Source organism: Pristiophorus japonicus, chromosome 3 (genome assembly GCF_044704955.1).
Source record: "Pristiophorus japonicus isolate sPriJap1 chromosome 3, sPriJap1.hap1, whole genome shotgun sequence".
In the NCBI taxonomy this organism is placed as follows: domain Eukaryota; kingdom Metazoa; phylum Chordata; class Chondrichthyes; family Pristiophoridae; genus Pristiophorus; species Pristiophorus japonicus.
The window spans coordinates 44630067-44644501 of record NC_091979.1 but is presented as its reverse complement, the minus strand read 5'-3'; positions in this window follow the sequence as shown (position 1 = coordinate 44644501).

The following is a 14435-nucleotide window of genomic DNA, read 5'->3' as shown; positions in this document are numbered from 1 at the left end:
CATAAAAACTGACTGCAAAAGCTTTTATAGATATGTGAAGAGAAGAAGATTACTGAAGACAAACATAGATCCCTTGCAGTCAGAATCAGGTGAATTTATAATGGAGAACATAGAAATGACAGACCAATTTACCAAAACTTTGGTTCTGTCTTCACAAAGAAGGAACTGAAGGAAATCCTTATTAGTCAGGAAATTGTGTTTAGGAAATTGATGGGATTGAAGGCTGATAAATCCCCAGGGCCTGATAGTCTGCATCCCAGAGTACTTAAGGAACTGGCCCTAGAAATAGTGGATGCATTGGTGATCATTTTCCAACAGTCTATCGACTCTGGATCAGTTCCTATGGAGAGTAGCTAATGTAACACCACTTTTTAAAAAAGGAGGGAGAGAGAAAATAGGGAATTATAGACCATTAGCCTGACATCGAGGTAGGCAAAGCCATAAAACAGCTTAAGAATAACAAGGCTACGGGCGCAGATGGAATCCCTGCTGAGGCGCTAAAATATGGCGTAGAGGCGCTGTTGGCGCGGATACATGACCTTATCTCTCTCATCTGGAGGGAGGAGAGCATGCCGGGAGATCTGAGAGATGCAGTGATTGTGATAATTTTTTAAAAAGGGGACAAGTCCGACTGCGGCAACTACAGGGAAATCTCCCTGCTATCAGCCACTGGGAAAGTTGTCTCTCGAGTTCTCCTGAATCGTCTTCTCCCTGTGGCCGAGGAACTCCTCCCGGAATCACAATGCGGATTTCGTCCCCTACGGGGCACAACAGACATGGTCTTTGCAGCGCGACAGTTGCAGGAAAAATGCAGGGAGCAGCGCCAGCCCTTATACATGGCCTTTTTCGATCTTACAAAGGCCTTTGACACTGTCAACTGTGAGGGCCTATGGAGTGTCTCCTCCGTTTCGGATGCCCCCAAAAGTTTGTCAACATCCTTCGCCTGCTTCACGATGACATGCAGGCCATGATAATTACAGACAATTCCATTACAGACCCAATCCACGTCCGGACCGGGGTCAAACAGGGCTGCGTTATCGCTCCAACCCTCTTCTCAATCTTCCTTGCCGCCATGCTTCACCTCACAATCAACAAGCTCCCTGCTGGAGTGGAACTAAACTACAGAACCAGTGGGAAGCTGTTTAACCTACACCGCCTCCAGGCCAGGTCCAAGATCACCTCAACCTCTGTCGTTGAGCTGCAGTTTGCAGACGACGCCTGCATCTGTGCACATTCAGAGGCTGAACTCCAGGATATAGTCAATGTATTCACTGAGGCATATGAAAGCTGAGCCTTACGCTTAACGTCTGTAAGACAAAGGTTCTTCACCAGCCTGTCGCCGCCGCACAGCACTGCCCACCAATCATCAAGATCCATGGCGCGGCCCTCGACAACGTGGACCATTTCCCATATCTCGGGAGCCTCTTATCAACAAAGGCAGACATTGATGCGAAGATTCAGCATCGCCTCCAGTGCGCCAGCGCAGCCTTTGGCCGTCTGAGGAAAAGAGTGTTTGAAAACCAGGCCCTCAAATCTACCACCAAACTCATGGTCTACAGGGCTGTAGTAATACCTGCCCTCCTGTATCGATCTGAGGCATGGACGATGTATAGAAGGCACCTCAAGTCACTGGAGTTATATCACCAACGATGTCTCCGCAAGATCCTGCAAATCCCCTGGGAGGACAGGCGCACCAACATCAGTGTCCTCGACCGGGCTAACATCCCCAGTATTGAAGCACTGACCAAACTCGATCAGCTTCGCTGGGCAGGCCACATAGTACCCATGCCAGATACGAGACTCCCTAAGCAAATGCTTTATGCAGAGCTCCTTCATGGTAAATGAGCCAAAGGAGGACAGCGGAAACGTTATAAGGACACCTTCAAAGCCTCCCTGGTAAAGTGCGACATCACCACTGACACCTGGAAGGCCCTGGCCGCAGACCGCCCGAGGTGGAGAAAGTCCATCCGGGAGGGCGTTGAGCTCTTCGAGTCTCAACGCAAAGAGCATGAAGAGGCAAAGCGCAGGCAGCAGAATGAGCGTGCGGCAAACCAGCCCCAGCCACCCCTTCCCTTGACGAATGTCTGTCCCACCTGTAACAGGGTCTGTGGCTCTCGTATTGACTGTTCCGCCATCAAATAACTCACTTTGGGAGTGGAAGCAAGTCCTCCTCGATTCCGAGGGACTGCCTATGATGATGGAGTGGGGAAAATATTGGAACCAATTATTAAAGATGAAATAGTAGCGCATTTGGAAAGCAGTGACAGGATTGGTCCAAGTCAGCATGGATTTATGAAAGGGAAATCATGCTTGACAAATCTTCTGGAATTTTTTGAGGATGTAACTAGTAGAGTGGACAAGGGAGAACCAGTGGATGTGGTATATTTGGACTTTCAAAAGGCTTTTGACAAGGTTCCACACAAGAGGTTGGTGTGCAAAATTAAAGCACATGGTATTGGGGGTAATGTACTGATGTGGATAGAGAACTGGTTGGCAGACAGGAAGCAGAGAGTCAGGATAAATGGGTCCTTTTCAGAATGGCAGACGGTGACTAGTGGGGTGCCGCTGGGCTCAGTGCTGGGACCCCAACTATTTACAATATACATCAATGATTTAGATGAAGGAATTGAGTGTAATATCTCCAAGTTTGCAGATGACACTAAGATGGGTGGTGGTGTGAGCTGTGAGGAGGATGCTAAGAGGCTGCAGGGTGACTTGAACAGGTTAGGTGAGAGGGGCCATACATGGCAGATGCAGTATAATGTAGATAAATGTGAGGTTATCCACTTTGGTGGTAAAAACAGGAAGGCAGATTATTATTTGAATGGTGACAGATTAGGAAAAGGGGAGGTGCAACAAAACCTGGGTGTCATGGTACATCAGCCATTGAAAGTTGGCATGCAGGTACAGCAGGCGGTGAAGAAGGCAAATGGCATGTTGGCCTTCATAGCGAGAGGATTTGAGTATAGGAGCAGGGAGGTTTTAGTTGTATTAGGCAGTCCCTCGTATCGAGGATGACCCGCTTCCACACAAAAATAGATGAGTTCACAGGTGTTTCGATGAGGGACCTGACAATCTAGATCCCGAACTACCTACGAAAGGGTGGAAGATGCCTGTGCATGGATTCTTTTAACATGGGGTGGCCATTGCACACCAGCCACTACACGGGCTTGATAGAGCTAGGTCTTGATCCAGTGGCAAGGGTTAACCAAGACGACATGTTCATCCCACCTGCTGAGACACCAGCGAGTTCACACCAGAGAGAGACCATTCACCTGCTTTTGAGTGTGGGAAGAGATTCACTCAGTCATCCAACCTGCTAGCACACCAGCGAGTTCACACTGGGGTGACTTGGACAGGTTAGGTGAGTGGTCAAATGCATGGCAGATGCAGTATAATGTGGATAAATATGAGATTTTCCACTTTGGTGGCAAAAACAGGAAGGCAGAATATTATCTGAATGGTGGCAATTTAGGAAAAGGGGAGGTGCAACGAGACCTGGGTGTCATGGTACATCAATCATTGAAAGTTGGTATGCAGGTACAGCACGCAGTGAAGAAGGCAAATGGCATGTTGGCCTTCATAGCTAGGGGATTTGAGTATAGGAGCAGGGAGGTCTTACTGCAGTTGTACAGGGTCTTGGTGAGGCCTCACCTGGAATATTGTGTTCAGTTTTGGTTTCCTAATCTGAGGAAGGTCGTTATTGCTTTTGAGGGAGCGCAGCAAAGGTTCATCAGACTGATTCCTGGGATGGCAGGACTGACATATGAGCAGAGACTGGATCGACTGGGCCTGTATTCACTGGAGTTTAGAAGAATGAGAGGGGATCTCATAGAAACGTATAAAATTCTGACGGGACTGGACAGGTTAGATAGAAACATAGAAACATAGAAAATAGGTGCAGGAGCAGGCCATTCAGCCCTTCTAGCCTGCACCGCCATTCAATGAGTTCATGGCTGAACATGAAACTTCAGTACCCCCTTCCTGCTTTCTCGCCATACCCCTTGATCCCCCGAGTAGTAAGGACTTCATCTAACTCCCTTTTGAATATATTTAGTGAATTGGCCTCAACTACTTTCTGTGGTAGAGAATTCCACAGGTTCACCACTCTCTGGGTGAAGAAGTTTCTCCTCATCTCGGTCCTAAATGGCTTACCCCTTATCCTTAGACTGTGACCCCTGGTTCTGGACTTCCCCAACATTGGGAACATTCTTCCTGCATCTAACCTGTCTAAACCCGTCAGAATTTTAAACGTTTCTATGAGGTCCCCTCTCATTCTTCTGAACTTCAGTGAATACAAGCCCAGTTGATCCAGTCTTTCTTGATAGGTCAGTCCCACCATCCCGGTATTCAGTCTGGTGAATCTTCGCTGCACTCCCTCAATAGCAAGAATGTCCTTCCTCAAGTTAGGAGACCAAAACTGTACACAATACTCCAGGTGTGGCCTCACCAAGGCCCTGTACAACTGTAGCAACACCTCCCTGCCCCTGTACTCAAATCCCCTCACTATGAAGGCCAACATGCCGGAAGTCCAGAACCAGGGGTCACAGTCTAAGGATAAGGGGTAAGCCATTTAGGACTGAGATGAGGAGAAACTTCTTCACTCAGAGAATTGTGAATCTGTGGAATTCTCTGCCGCACAGAGTTGCTGATGTCAGTTCATTAGCTATATTCAAGAGGGAGTTAGATATGGCCCTTACGGCTAAAGGGATTAAGGGGTATGGAGAGAAAGCAGGAAAGGGGTACTGAGGTGAATGATCAGCCATGATCTTGTTAAATGGTGGTGCAGGCTCGAAGGGCCGAATGGCATACTTCTGCATCTATTTTCTATGTTTCTATGTTTCTTTCTAACAGCCTTTTTAGCATACAGGTTAAAGTACTGACTTGCCCATCTATGGCCTGAAAGTCTATTTGTTGAGACCCCGGCCGCATAGCCCAAACCTACCATTTCTAATATGCCCCTCTTTCTCCTCATCTTTCGGGCCACCACGAATTTCATGGTGTTAAATTCTGGCCCTTTCAAGGCTCGTAGTGTCAGATTCTTATATAGTGCCACCGTGCTGGGCCCACAGAAACTGGGGATAGTTATATCCGTCAGGTTTAGAAATACTAAATTCACCCGCTGTCGTACCCCGAAGTGGATTCTGTCTTTCGGTTGTTTCATCACCAACCCTCTGGAGCCCCCCCTGGTCATATCTGGGCATACCAGGGGTTCCGGTGGGGGAGCGTGGGGGGGCAGTAGTAATAGGGGCTGTGGCAGTTGGTGGGGCAGTGATGGTGGGTATACCTCGGGGAGCAAACTCCCAGCACCACTCACCACTGGCCCCATTTGTGCCTTTGGAGGGCGGGCATAACTTCTGCTCATCCTGACCTTGCTGAGGTACTCCTGAGAATTGAGTGAACTGTAGCGTGCACCTTATCTGCACCCCTTCCTTTCGGGTGCATTGTTTTTGTCTCTTCTCCCCCCATCCCTCCCCGCGCCCCCCCACCCCCCCCCCCCCCCCCGCAGGCTGCATGACCTAAATTGTCAACTTTGTCTAGGCCTATCCCCCGGGTGTTTCAAGCCCTTTGTATACCATTTTAGGTACATCATTCCGCGCTGCACTTTAAGTCGACTATTGTTTCAACCGTCACCATCAGCTTTCCGGTATCACATCCAACGTCACCCAAATCCGTGTAATACATGCCTTGCTATTCCTCAGTCGGTTGCCCCTGTGTTATGGTAACTTCTCCCAGGCTGGTGAGGATTGAGGCGCCTGTCAAGCTCTTTGCAATGAGCCACATTTTTCTGTTGAGAGATTGCAGTCTAGCGTCCCAGGGTTTAATTAGATTCTTATCATTTCTCTTTCAACCGAATTGTTTGCACCATTTCTCCGGACGTGTGCCCTTTCCCAGATCCATGTTATTATGACAAGTACCCTAGGATTGCAAATTTTAATCCTAGTCCCCCGAAAATTCCACCTATCAATGCGTTCCTCCACTCCTTATTCTCTAAGGCGCATCTTAAGGAGTGGATTACCAGGAGTACCCAAGGTTCCGTCATCCCCTGTACCCTTATATTCTTTCAGCTAGGACCAGTGTTTCCATCGGCCCCTACCTTTCAGATTCACGCACACGCACGTATCTTCACTAATTACCACCTCATATGGTCCGCTCCAACTAGGTTGCAAATCCTGGTTTATCTGCCACTTCCTTAACCATTCCCTTAGCCCCCACCCCGGGGATTATAGGTGAGGTATTTGTCCCATCATCTTCATCCTCCTCTCTCTGCCTTTCTCGGACCTCCTATCGCATACCTTTCAACTGCTCACTCAATTCCATCACATACTTCCTGATTCTATCTCGTAATGGTCCTAATTCGGCTCCTCCTGTCTAGTAACCTCATTGCGCGTCCGGTCATTAATTCATATGGGGTTAATCCCGTGGTCCGGTTTGGGTGGCATGCAATCTCATTAATATTGTGGGTAGTAATTCTGGCCAGGATTGTCTGGTTTCCTGTATTCAAAACAAATGATAGTTTATAAACTATCTTAACATACAAGTGCTCGCAATTCGAGTTCTCGCAAATCATTTCCAAGGCTACTTCCATATCTTATCTCGTCTCCCCCAAATGGCATTTCTGTCTTTCATCAGAGAAAATGGCATTTTTAGATTGTTTCCAAACTTTTTCGTTTTATTTCGTTTTTTAAAAGAGATCAGATTTTATAAATTTGCAGACACTTGAACTGGCATCATTGGTTAGTACCCATATTTAACACTTTATTTAGAGAGTCCTTTTGATGAAAAACATTCTTTCAATAGATCTCTGTCAGATCAACACACAAAAAAAATCTCAAACACCAAAATAGTTTTAAAGAGGCTCAATTTTAAATGTTGTGCCTTTTCTTAACCAGTAGGACTTGAAACCTTCACAACAAAATTAATTCTTTACTGTTCCTAATTGCTGCTCCCCTTTTGTAGTATTTGTATTTATGGTAATACTGTTTTTTAAAATTTGGAATTCTCATTTATGCTTATAGTTTAAACTTATTATGTCTAAGCGATTCACAGATCACAGAATGCGAAGTATTTGTTTTATAATTATGTGACTAACTTCTGTTTTAGAAGCTGAACATTAAAAAAAACTCCAATCCAAGTAGAAATAGCAGAAGTAGAAACCTTTTGCTCTGTAACTTCAAGATATATCAAGGAGAATCAACTGAAATATCTCAAAATCCCAATTCAAATACTGTACTGCCAATCTTTTATTTAAATCTTTTTTAGTCTACAAAAAGGAAAATGAGAATGTAGCTTCCCCCAGCCCGTAGCCTCGAGAAACCCACGCAGGCTTTTTTTTTAAGCATACACTCTCCCTTCTCCTTTCTTTATCTCATTCCTAGGCTAAATTTATTGTCTTTCAACCCAATGTAATCAATGATTACGTGGTTTCTTTTGACAAGTAAGTGAGCGCGTCAGAATTTAAAAAAAACGAGACCATGCATTTTTTTTTTACTGTAATCCAATTAGAACGTCCAAATTTCTCAGCACCAGAGCCGAAGCTTTTGTGTCGGTGCTGTTTTCTCTTTTTTTTTTTTAATATTTTTTTTAGCAAGGCTGAAGTTTTATCTTTTGTTAAACAAACCAATCCTTTGTGCATTTCATCGCTCCATAAATCATAATCAAAATAAATCCGCACCTGCGTTTCTAACGTAAAATGTAATTCAATTCCAGGTTCACACTTTCTTAAAACTTCCCACATCTAGGACAACACTACAAAGGGTTAAAAACTTTCAACTCTCTGTCTGAAAAAGTGGGTGGAGCTAAGACAAACAGATAGCTACACCATTTTTCTTTTGAAAAAAAAACAGGCTTTCAAACAAATGAAAAATTCATTAACTCCCACCAACTTTTCATTCAGCAAAGCTTATTTTCTTTTGTTTCCTAGTTCCCTTGTTTTTCTTTGTCAGTCTCTGTCCCAACCGTCTACTGGGCATCATTGCAGGCACTGACGTATTACCATTAATCCTGCTTTGGCTGTTTTCTTATTTTTCTGTTTCTCCCACCATAATTTCTGTTTGGCCGGCTCTATTTTATCCCACCCGTTACTTAACATAGTCATTATTAATTGGTTTCACTGTATCAGGTATCACCCACCCCTCTGCTTGATTTCCCTTAAACTCAGAGTCCACGGCCCCACCGATATTTTCCTATCGATTTAAATTGTATTCTTAAATACTGATTGTCCCTCCCTAGAGTCTACAATCCCATCGATACGTTACAATCTCACGTCTACCCCTTCACCGGATTCTGTGAACTGCCTCCAAGCCTTTGGACAACTCTAACGTCTGGCTGGACTAACAATACTGATTGCCTTCCTAATCTGGTTCCTTAAACCTAAAGTCTGCAACACTACCGGTTTCTCACTTTGACTTATATAGTGATGGATATACAACACAGTTAAATTGCCCCCAAGTCTTTAGCACCATAACAGACTTTTCACAGATTCAGGTACCCTGGGTAATAGACACATTTCGTAACAGCTTACATCAGATTATGAGTCGTTTAAATATGCTCACTCGTGATGCTTCTGTAAACGCCCATCTGTCAGTTTCCTGTAGGTACCCTACTCGCAGGGCAATTGATGTGGAGTATTACAAAGATACTCGACACAAGAGTCTGTATTGGAGAAAATAATTGTTTATTAAGTACTCGATCGAGGGAGAGACAGCTTCTACACAAATTCAGTAACTTGGTGACCCAAACCAGCTGTTCGCTCCGAACAATCATTGGGTTACTGTTTTTATACAGTCAAAATACATACAAAATCATGACGTTCTGCACGGAGGCTTTCCATTTGTTGTTTCTCTGCTGCATCACAAAATTTTTGCCTACCTGCTATGATTACAAATATTAATTGGTTAATACAATTATATTGACAGCAAGCTTTGTTACCTCCCCTGTGCACCTTTTATTTGATAGGTTAGGTGCCACATCATTCTCAGGTCTGCGAACTCTTCTCCTCTTGGCCAGTTGAGATGTTCTTCAATCGTCTTTTGTTTCCCGTAATCTCTTACCACCCCATGTGACCTAGCCGTGGAGTGTATTTTTCCCACTTTCTGGTTTATACTGTGATAAGATGATGTATCTTCCTGAGAGTTCTAATTTTATCATTTTCTCTGTGTTCGTATTTTTTCTTTCTTCTCACAGCCTTGCTTTTGGTTTTTAATTTTACTTAATTAGATCCCATTTGATTAATTAGGTTCCCACTACTTATTTTTTTTCGACAGTCTCTATGCTCCTACAACAGAATACTTTATAAAGAGAGCAGGAGGATATGTGAAAATAGAAAGGCCACATTAATAGGGAACTTCAAGCAAGCACAAACTGCAACTGCATAAAGGGCTGAGGGGCCGAAATTGGTGACAGCCAAGGGCCGCCGAGATACCTGACGGTACTTTGGGTGAGAGTTTTGGCAAAAAGGTCCTTGAAAGAGTGGCCAGTGGAAAAAGAGGGACTTACACCATCAATCTGGGCGGCAGCAGGCAAGAGCTCCCAATCTCGGTGGCAGAGGCACTTGCCACTCAAGTGGTGCCGAGGATGGAGTTGGGCCCACGGAGGGTCGAAGAGCAGAAAAGAAAAATCAATGCAAAAAACAAAATAAGAAACGGAACACCTTCAGGGAACCCCATGCAGGTAAGTCATTGTAAGAATTTTTTTTTAAATGTTCACTAATCTTTTTTTGCAGGTCTTCATACCTACCATTGGGGATAGACCAGCCTCCACACAGCGGTCCTTCCCCGTTCTGATGCCGACCCCCGCCCGCACCAAGCTGGTATCTCGGTGGGCGGGAGGTCACTTGCGCCACTTGGCCATCCCCTGACATCAGTGGGCAGTTCCCGGCAGATCTCCCCTCCCACCCGCTCCAGCCCAAGTGCAAAGTGGCACAGGGTGGAACCGAAGAGGAATGTCGATGGATCTCGGCAGCAGTCGGCAATAAGGCCATCAATTTTGGCCCCTATAGTGTCAGAACTGGTAAATGTAATGCATGACTGCTGTGTGAAACAGTGGGGTAAATCTTTATCTTTATTATCTGGATGGTAATTTCTGGAGGGATAGAGTTGAAAAGCAATGAAGTTATGTTAAACTTATTGTAATATACAGGTGCAATGTCCCGAATCCGGACTTCCGCAAATTGTCCGAAAACCGGGCATTTTGGCGAGCGGCGAGGGGCAGAGGATCGCCGGGTGGCGAAGTCCGAAGTCCGGCAAAAAACGAAAATCCAGCACAGATTCGAACCACGGTGAGGTCCGAAATCCAACACGGATTTGATCCGCTGCGAGGTCCGAAATCTGGCAAACTCAGAAATCTGGCACCGATTCGGTCCCGAGGATTCTGGATTTCAGACTATTGATTTCCTTGACTGAAATCCAGAAAAACCCCAAAACCGGCACAGACTAGGTCCCAAGCATTCTGGATTTCAGACGTTGTACCTGCATTTGCTTCAAGGGTTCTTTGCTTAAGAATTCATAGCAACACATTGCTATTAAGAACTAGTTGGTTTATTAACAAAGGTTTTAATAATCTGTAGGGGAGGACGAAAACCCCCTCATTTTACCCAGAAGGAAAAGGGCTGTGGGATCAGTCTGTGCTGTGAATTGAAACCGATGGAAGGAAAACTTTGGGACACAAATGGAGACACCCCCCCGCCCCAGTGTTTGGACTCATAGGAAAGGGAATTTAATTTGGAACTATCTACCAGAAAGTTTGAAATCCTAAAGTGCACATGGAAGAAACTACGAACTTTAATCGAATTTGGGATTTTTTTAAAGGTCTGCAAGAAAAGGGGTGGAGTCAATATCAAAAGGGTCAGTTTGGACATTGGAACTAATCAAATTTTCTGGGAACTGTATACCCTCGAAACTTGCCCCTTGAAAACATTAGCATTTAAACAATGCCACATACATATTCCAACACCTTTTTCATCAGGCATAGAAATATCTGGCTCAGGCCAGACTAGCACAATGGCTACAGGAGGCCAATGCAATCAACACCCACTCAAACCTTGAGTAGGTTAAGATCAGTGGGAAAAAAACCTAAAAACCTCAAACTGCTGCATTTTTCAAAATCAAAAGTCCACCAATGAGAAGAATCGACTTCAGCAAGAGAGGCGGACTGGATAATCTGGCTATAAAAAAGGGGTTTCTGACGTAGTGAAAAGAAGAGAAGTGATGATTTTCCCTGCCCTCGTGATTCAACAACCACAACCACAAGCCTCTCGACACTGAAGGAAAACCAGTGTCCGAAGACACCGAAGATAGAAGAAACAAACCACCAGACTGCGGAAGGCACAGTAGTGAGTATAACCTCTGATCCCCAGAACTCCCAACTCAGTTAGGCCAGGAAAGGTGGGAGGTTGGGCATTGTACTGCTAAACTGGTGTAAAGATTTTCGTTGTGTCCGTTTAGGGGGATTGTTTTGTTGGTGTATTGCTGTTTGTTGAGTTATACCTTGTCAAATAAATTGGAAGCCTAAAGTTCCTCTTGGAATCACCTTGTCTCAGTTCTATTGTATTACATCGCCTGATCGTGAGTCTTATGTCAGAACCGTGTAAAGCCTCGAAATCGCTCAACTGTGTGTCACAGGCTAGGGAAGAAGGGGTTAGGAGTGTTTGACACTCACAGGTGCCTCACAGGCTAGGCATAAGCTGTGGGGATGCACGAGTCTCAAAACCCCCTTCATAAGCTGTGGACACAGTCTCTCCAGGGGTGCTCTTGCAGCACTCAGGGTACCTCACAGGCCAGGCATAAGCTGTGAGGGCAGAAGCCCAGAGAGAGACACCCAAGGCACAACAACAACCCTGCGAAAACCCCTTACAAATCACACTACACATTACCAGTTCATCCACTAGGCTCACAACAGCATACCTCATCGTGGATAACCAAAACCCAACTGACTGGGGTTTTATTGAGTCTTGTGAACATCACGTGACTGGCTAAATCACTCACAATGCAACAACTCTACAACTATTTTTGTTGAACCAATAATCAAATGCCCCTTGATTAAAGGGGGCACTATAACTGACAAATTAACAAATTAAACTTTTAACATTAAATGGATCCAATGAAAATTTGGTTGCCGGGGTGATGATGCACTCCAGTCCCTCCAGCGCCCACCTCTCGCGGAAGGCTGCGAACATACCGGTGGACACCGCGAGCTCCATCTCCAGGGAGACCTTGGCTCGAATGTATCTGCAGAAGAGAGGCAGGCAGTAGGGCTGAACGACCCCCTCGACCGCCCACTGCCTGACCTTGGTCATGCCCTGGAGCAACAACTCTACAAACCTGTGAGCAAGTGCATACATTGCACTTATACAGAACCTTGGTTAGACCACACTTGGAGTACTGTGAACAGTCATGGTCTCCATCTAATAAAAAGGATATCGAGGGATTGGAGAGGGTGCAATAAAGATTTTCAAGGATGACACCAGAACTTAGAGGGTATACGTATCAGGAAAGATTGAACAGGCTGGGGCTTGTTTCTATAGAAAAGGGAAGGCTGAAGGGTGACCTGATAGGATTAAAATTATGAAGGAGTTTGGTAGAATAGACATAAGAGGTGTTTCCACTTGTGGGGGAGAACAAAACTAGTGCCCATAAATATAAGATAGTTACTAATAAATCCAATAGGGAAGTCAGGAAAAAGTCTTTACCCAGAAAGTGGTTAGAATATGGAATTTGCTACCACAAGCAGTAGTTGAGGTGAATAGCCTAGATGCATTTAAGGGGAAGCTAGATAAGTAATGAGGAAGAAAGGAATAGAAGGATATGCTGATCGAGCTGGATGAAGAGAGGTGGGAGGAGGCTAGTGAGGAACTTAAAAGATGGCAGAGACCATTGGGCCAAATGGTTTGTTTCTATGCTGTAGATTATATGTAATTTTATGAATGGAAACACCCCTTTGGAAATTCAATTCCTAAATGTGTGTGTGTGTGTGTGTGTGTGTGTATATGTCTCAGCACAACCCAGACAGATCAGGTAACAAAGAGAAATAATCAATATCTGACCAGCAGTAGGTACAAAACAATCCACATTTTACAGATGTTCCTCACATTATTATCAATATGCTTGAATCAGGCCATCATTGAGCTAAAGACTTTGCACAACCCAACTTACATTTCTAGAGTGGACCGAACATAATAAAACAACAACTTGCATTTATCTAGCGAGTTTAATGTAGAAAAATGTCCCAGAATGCTTCAATGGCATAAGGGTAACAATGGATGCCAAGTCAAAGAAGACGACATTAGGAGGGTACCAAAAGCTTTGTCACAGAGGTGGTTTTTAAAGAGTGTCTTAAAGGAGAACAGAGAGATTGAGGGATTTCCCCAGCATGGTGCTTAGGTGGCTGAAAGCAAAGCCACCATTGGTGGGGTGAAGGGAAGGTAATACACAGTCAAAGAAACAGAGAATTTTGGGAATTGCGTTATGGAGATAGAGGAAGAGCAAGGCCATGAAAAGATTTAAATATGAGGAAAAGAATTTTAAACTGGAAGCGTTGTGGGGACTTGAATCCATTGTAGGTTAACAAGGACACAAGTGATGGGTGAGCAGGACTTGGTGCAAGATAGGATATAGGCAGCAGGCATTTTAGATGAGCTAAAATTTATGGAGTATGGAATATTCCTGTACCATAACGTGAAGTTATTCATCAACTATATTGTTCCATTAATGCATTACATTTTCACTTCCTGATAATTCCCTGGGTGGTTTGGTATAATTTGTGAAATTGAACACTTTTCAATTAGTTTCTTGAGTCCAAGTTGGTGAAGTAAAGTAGAAGTCCCATCACTGAGTCCTGAAAAACTTTTCCCATTCTGGTATAACTCACCCAACACGTACTTCTGTTTTTTCCAGCCAGTTCCATATCCATATCCAGGATTTTCCTCGAATTCACATTAATTTAAGTTCCAGCAGCAGCATTTATGAGAAACTTTGTCAAAGGCTTTCCAGATTCCAGAAACACAACATCATGAGGTTTACATCTTAAGAAATGACCTGTATAACCCTAAAAGCTTATGCATTTAATATGCCTGGTACTTTAATAAAAAACAGTACACTGCTTATCTTTTTTTTTAAATCTTGCTAGCACCAACAAATACCCATTAATGTTTGGTGCAGAGACATTCTTTATTTTGTTCTTTTATTTTATTTTATTGCTTCCATCTCTCCTGTTTTTTTTTATTACGAAGTTATGAGGTGCTCAAGTTATTGACGAAAGACTGCATGATCTGATTGAGTTTGTTGGTGAATGTTAATATAATCAATAAATTATTCAGATAAATATCCGTCAAGCATCTGGATGCATTCCCTCAAGCACCTTGTGATTTTTTTTTACTGTAAGACAAAGAAATCTGTTCAAGACTTACCTCTATGTTTCTTTTCTATCTTTGCTGGGCT